Here is a 6,761-nt window from a genome sequence, read left to right on the forward strand (position 1 = left end):
ATAAAGATGGTTAAAGCTCCTTAACTGAATGACGTCATCAGCATGTTTCCACTGTCCATACCTGACTACACCTTTAACACCAGAGACAAAATTATTAATCTGGACTATTAAAAGGACCAGGATGAACCAAGCTAGTTTACAGACAAACACTTAGAAGGGAGGATTAAAGCTCCCTAACATGTAATTATATCAAGAAGACTTTATAACTGCCCTGATAGGCTCTTTATTGACAACTCTAATAGGACAACTTGGGTCGACATGGAAGAAGAACTTAATGCCCCATTTGGACCATCATATTATCTGAACACTTAAATGTGGAACTGCAGAATCCCATTATGTCCCAAACTATGAAATATGGAGTCAGATAAATAAGAGACGGACATCTTCACCTTTCCTGACAAGCTCTGCTTCGTTATAGAACAACCATGAATACACATTAGGAGGAAAGGTGGTTGTCTGGAAAGAGTAGGAGAGGTTTTGTTTTAGCCTCAACACTGATACATTTCACTTCTGCTTTTAGTGTCAACTTGAATTAGAGTGTGGCTGTGGAAGACTGGTCCCTTGATGATGTCTGCAAGTGGCTGAGTACCAATGATCTCCATGATTCCATCCCATCATTCCAAGGTTCACAATCTGTCTGCAGAATGCCAACTCTATTCAACTGTCCACTTTGCAACGAGCCTCCTTTCTCTGTGTCCAGACTACTCACACATATTGTCCTCTATCAGCAGCATGAACCACATGTTGTAATGACCTGTGGAGTTAATGGGTGTGGGGAAAACAAATAGATGTTTCAGCATCTATCAGTCACACATCTACCAAAACCACACAGAGCTTTTAAGATACAACTTAGATGAGAATTGCCCTCATGATGAATTTGAGACTGGGACTGATCCCATTGAAGATGACATGAGCGATGTAGAGAGTCTGCCAGAGGCTGAATATGTTCAAGCCACAGAGATCAACACTGAGCAGCTAATTGAAGATCTCTAAAACAATATCTGTCTTTTTATTTAGTAAATCAGGAAAGAACACTGCATCCCAGCTACGGTACAGAATAACATTGTTGAGGACCTCAGAACCATTTTGGATGCATTTATGACCCACTACAGTGATCCCCTCAGGTTTCATCTGACAAATAAATATGGTTGAACATGACGATCTCAGGGACTTGCTTAACAACTCTGCAGTATTTGAGGAATGCATTAGATGCATAAGCTCTGAGTGGATGCTGGAGCATTACTGTGTGAAAGAATTGGACATGGTCAGGACAATTGAAGTACCACTGAGCAACAAAGAAGGTTATAAAACAAGGTCATTTCAATACAGCTACATTTCCCCCAGGCTATATGAATATAAAGAGATGAGACAAAACAACCATAATGAATCAGATTACATGGAGAGGGGGACCTGATCCTAGATCATAATGAATCAGATTACATGGAGAGGAGGACCTGATCCTAGATCATAATGAATCAGATTACATGGAGTGGGGGGGACCTGATCCTAGATCATAATGAATCAGATTACAGGGAGAGGAGGGACCTGATCGTAGATCAAAATGAATCAGATTACATGGAGAGGAGGACCTGATCCTAGATCATAATGAATCAGATTACATGGAGAGGGGGACCTGATCCTAGATCATAATGAATCAGATTACAGGGAGAGGAGGGACCTGATCGTAGATCAAAATGAATCAGATTACATGGAGAGGAGGGGACCTGATCCTAGATCATAATGAATCAGATTACATGGAGAGGGGGACCTGATCCTATATCATAATGAATCAGATTACATGGAGAGGGGGGACCTGATCCTAGATCACAATGAATCAGATTACATGGAGAGGGGGGACCTGATCCTATATCATAATGAATCAGATTACATGGAGAGGGGGGGACCTGATCCTAGATCACAATGAATCAGATTACATGGAGAGGAGGGACCTGATCCTAGATTATAATGAATCAGATTACATGGAGAGGGGGGACCTGATCCTAGATCATAATGAATCAGATTACAGGGAGAGGAGGGACCTGATCGTAGATCAAAATGAATCAGATTATATGGAGAGGGGGGGACCTGATCCTAGATCACAATGAATCAGATTACATGGAGAGGGGGACCTGATCCTAGATCATAATGAATCAGATTACATGGAGAGGGGGGACCTGATCCTATATCATAATGAATCAGATTACAAGGAGAGGGGGGGCCTGATCCTATATCATAATGAATCAGATTAAATGGAGAGGAGGACCTGATCCTAGATCATAATGAATCAGATTACATGGAGAGGAGGGGGGGACCTGATCCTAGATCATAATGAATCAGATTACATGGAGAGGGGGGACCTCATCCTGGTTCAGCACTCCTCCTTTGAGACACTGCCTTTATGAATAAGGAATGCTGTTGTAAAGTCTAGTTACAGCAGGTGTTTACTGCCATCTAGTGGAAGATACCAATAAAACACTTTATTATCAGGGTGGGGAGACGGCTGAGTGCAGGATCCATGGTGAGATGACAAAAGAGGAAAACACACTATATGGAGAGAAGTACAAATAAAGTATTTCTGAACAATAAAGGACAGAGTAAGATAATGAATACCTGGAATTACATATTATTACTAGTTAGTAGATCTCTTCTGTCATCATTATTTAACCATACACCAGTGACGTGCGAATTGACGTGTTTCCTCATATGAAAGTGAAAGTAACTGTGGTTACAAAATGTAGCGCACATTTCTCTGCAACATCAGAAGCAGGATAAATGTGTTGATTTGAAGGACAGACGTACAGACTCTGGTAAGTCTTGGCTACATATAACTATTATAAAGTTAGGTCGTAGTCAGACATTCAATAGACAGAGTAACCTTGAGATATGATTCTTTATCATGCTGACCAACCTGGGCCCGGTTTCTGCGATAGAATTTAGACTTAACGCTGGAAACGCATAAGAAGTGGTAAATGATAATTAACAAAATACAGTGTTGAGTAAACGCTATTTTACAAATAAAAAGGTGTGTAAGTGCGTTTACGTGGGTTTACCCTCCACCACATCCCCGTTGATGTGGTGTGCAGCGTAGAGTGTATAGTCATTTAGTCTCTATAGACCAGGTGGCCAGTTGGTGAGAAACTGTTCAGATGGGGTGGTTTAGACCACTGCACCACCCAGGAGGTGACTGAAAGTAAATATGTGATTTTGTACAGGATCCATTTTGAGATGACAGAGCAGAAAACACTATATGGACAATACTGACAAATAAAGTAAGTATTTATGAACAATAATTCATTCTAAATGACGGAGTATGTGAATGAATACTAGGAATGATATATTACTAGTTAGAACTGCTACTTGAGCTGAGTTGCTGACAGACAGCAGTTTTCAAAGTGGAAACTAATCAGTAGGTCTACATGTTATCAGTAAAACGTCTGGTAAAGATGGTGGAGGAGCTTTTACATTATATGGTTTTATGTTTATCTCAGGGTTTCTCATCCTTTGGTTCTTATCCAGCACGTACACACCTTACAGGGGAAAAACACAACTAAACCTGATTTCCAGTAAATTATAAGTTTAGCTAAAATAATGTAAGAGAGATGTCTTGAAGAAGGACTATAACATTTTTTAAGCAAGATTCAGAACAATGTCACGTTACTGCTGTCTCATGTAACTGACTGTTAGCCCCACCCTCTGGTTACTGTTGTTATGTGAAGGGTGACTCCTTGACTACAGTTGAAACTGACTGTTAGCCCCACCCTCTGGTTACTGTTGTTATGTGAAGGGTGACTCCTTGACTACAGTTGTAACTGACTGTTAGCTCCACCCTCTGGTTACTGTTGTTATGTGAAGGGTGACTCCTTGACTACAGTTGAAACTGACTGTTAGCTCCACCCTCTGGTTACTGTTGTTATGTGAAGGGTGACTCCTTGACTACAGTTGAAACTGACTGTTAGCTCCACCCTCTGGTTACTGTTGTTATATGAAGGGTGACTCCTTGACTACAGTTGAAACTGAATATAAGAAAGTATCTGTACAGGGTCATTTTGAGATGACAGAGCAGCTCATAGTTTAACCTCTAAACTGCAACTCAGTTTCCAAGTAAAGTGAGTATTTCAGGTTAATAATGTAGAATAAAGTAGAGGGAACATTTGGAATCCACTAAACTAGTGTAGGAGTTCTGCTGAGTCATTCCTACCATGTGGTGCCTTTTCTGTCCCCGGGAAATATCAGTTCTTATTTAGTGTAAAATGTGGATTCAAAAAGGCTTTAAATATCAGGTGTCCTTTACCTTATAAACACCAAAATATGGATCCTGAAAGGGAATGTTATGCATTTTAACACTTTTTGTCAGAAGATGTAGGCGTTTTTGTCCCCAGGTGTTATTTAACAACTTCTACAATAAATATAAGCCATAAAATAACAAAATGTTAAACTGTTTCTTCATTATTTTATAGTCCTAGTTGAAGTCTCTTTCATCAATGACTTTTTTCATGATTATTGTATTTATCTATCCATAGGGGAAGCCTGGGCAACTGAAATGTCTGAGCTTTTTCAACAGTGTAACTATGAACATCTGTACCAAAACCAAATGAAGGGAGACATAGATATGATTAAAAAACAACTGTTGATGCGACATGAAAAAAAGATGGGTGGAGGAGATGAATCATCAACCCAAATTGAGAACCTTTTGTTTGATTCAGGGTGAATTGGTGTGTGAGAGATATATTATGTATAACCTACCTAAAAGCAAGAGATCTCTATGTGCACAGGGAAGATCAGGGATATTGTCTCTGTGTATTGAAACAGGTCAGATCAGGGATATTGTCTCTGTGTATTGAAACAGGTCAGATCAGGGATATTGTCTCTGAGTATTGAAACAGGTCAGATCAGGGATATTGTCTCTGAGTATTGAAACAGGTTATTTCAGGGATATTGTCTCTGTGTATTGAAACAGGTACGATCAGGGATATTGTCTCTGCCTATTGAAACAGGTCAGATCAGGGATATTGTCTCTGTGTATTGAAACAGGTCAGATCAGGGATATTGCCTCTGAGTATTGAAACAGGTAAGATCAGGGATATTTTCTCTGAGTATTGAAACAGGTCAGTATTGTGGTGAAATGGAGGAAAGACTATGTAACTATTGTGACCTTAAAGAAATAGAGAATTAAACTGATTTAATCCTCTATTTCCTTTTCTACCATGATATACGCTTGCTCTTATTCCAGAAAGACCACCAGATATACCCTGGCAGTATGTGATGAGTGATGAGGAGAAATTGAAATGTTTTTTTGTCCATTGTGTATTTCCGTTTGTGGAATATTTAGATCAATCCTGGAATATAAGAAAAATGTTTACCTATAATTAAATTGTAAAAATATTTAGCTTCTGCGTGGTAAATGGTACATGTGTATATAGATTGTGTATAGACTTGTCTCCCATATGACTCTTCTATGTGGTAAATGGTATGTGTATATATAGATTGTGTATAGACTTGTCTCCCATATGAGTCTTCTATGTGGTAAATGGTACATGTGTATATAGATTGTGTATAGACTTGTCTCCCATATGAGTCTTCTATGTGGTAAATGGTATGTGTATATATAGATTGTGTATAGACTTGTCTCCCATATGAGTCTTCTATGTGTTAATGGTATGTGTATATATAGATTGTGTATAGACTTGTCTCCCATATGACTCTTCTATGTGGTAAATGGTATGTGTATATAGATTGTGTATAGACTTGTCTCCCATATGAGTCTTCTATGTGGTAAATGGTATGTGTATATATAGATTGTGTATAGACTTGTCTCCCATATGAATCTTCTATGTGGTAAATGGTATGTGTGTATATAGATTGTGTATAGACTTGTCTCCCATATGAATCTTCTCTTTGTGTCAGACTGGGTTCAAATTCCTTCTGTTTATTTTTCTGGGTTGATGATTCACCTCCTCTACCCATTTTCTGTATTTATTTATCTGTATATGTATGTATGTATGTGTATATATACAGTGTGTATGTATGTATGTGTATATATACAGTGTGTATGTATGTATGTGTATATATACAGTGTGTATGTATGTATGTGTATATATACAGTGTGTATGTTATGTATGTGTATATATACAGTGTGTATGTATGTATGTGTATATATACAGTATGTATGTATGTGTATATATACAGTGTGTATGTATGTATGTGTATATATACAGTGTGTATGTATGTATGTGTATATATACAGTGTGTATGTATGTATGTGTATATATACAGTGTGTATGTATGTATGTGTATATATACAGTGTGTATGTATGTATGTGTATATATACAGTGTGTATGTATGTATGTATGTATGTATGTGTATATATACAGTGTGTGTGTATGTGTGTATATTATTGTTCTGCTCTAGGGATATAATTATTGTTTGCATCACCTTATTTACTATTATGTATTGATTTTTACCTTACGTTGTTTTCATTCTTCATGTGATGCTCAATGCAGAGAGCACTGAGGAGGAATTATCATTTAATTACCACAGTCAATTATTGTAATGTTTGTTTATGTGGCAATTAACCCCATAAGGGATGGGTTACCAGTTGGCGATTTGACACAAAAATAAAATGTCATTCATTCATTCATTTTTCATTCATATTATTTAATTTAAGTTTTTCTGTGTCCCCCTAATATCACTTCCACCCTGTTAGTTTGTTGTAATTCCTAGAGCAAAACGGAGAACACCATCATGTCCATACGAATCTCAG

The 6,761-nt window shown here is 37.9% G+C and overlaps 1 long non-coding RNA gene across 1 annotated transcript; it reads left to right on the top strand.

The window, feature by feature from the left end:
- Nucleotides 1-2,381: 2,381 nt before the first annotated feature.
- Nucleotides 2,382-5,560, top strand: LOC145876019 (uncharacterized). The gene is made up of 3 exons (XR_014391399.1): nucleotides 2,382-2,807; nucleotides 3,213-3,269; nucleotides 4,521-5,560. It is a non-coding gene; the product is annotated as an uncharacterized LOC145876019 (long non-coding RNA).
- Nucleotides 5,561-6,761: the final 1,201 nt, after the last annotated feature.

This window comes from Salmo salar, unplaced genomic scaffold (assembly GCF_965601325.2).
Source record: "Salmo salar unplaced genomic scaffold, fSalSal1 ptg000424l, whole genome shotgun sequence".
NCBI lineage: Eukaryota > Metazoa > Chordata > Actinopteri > Salmoniformes > Salmonidae > Salmo > Salmo salar.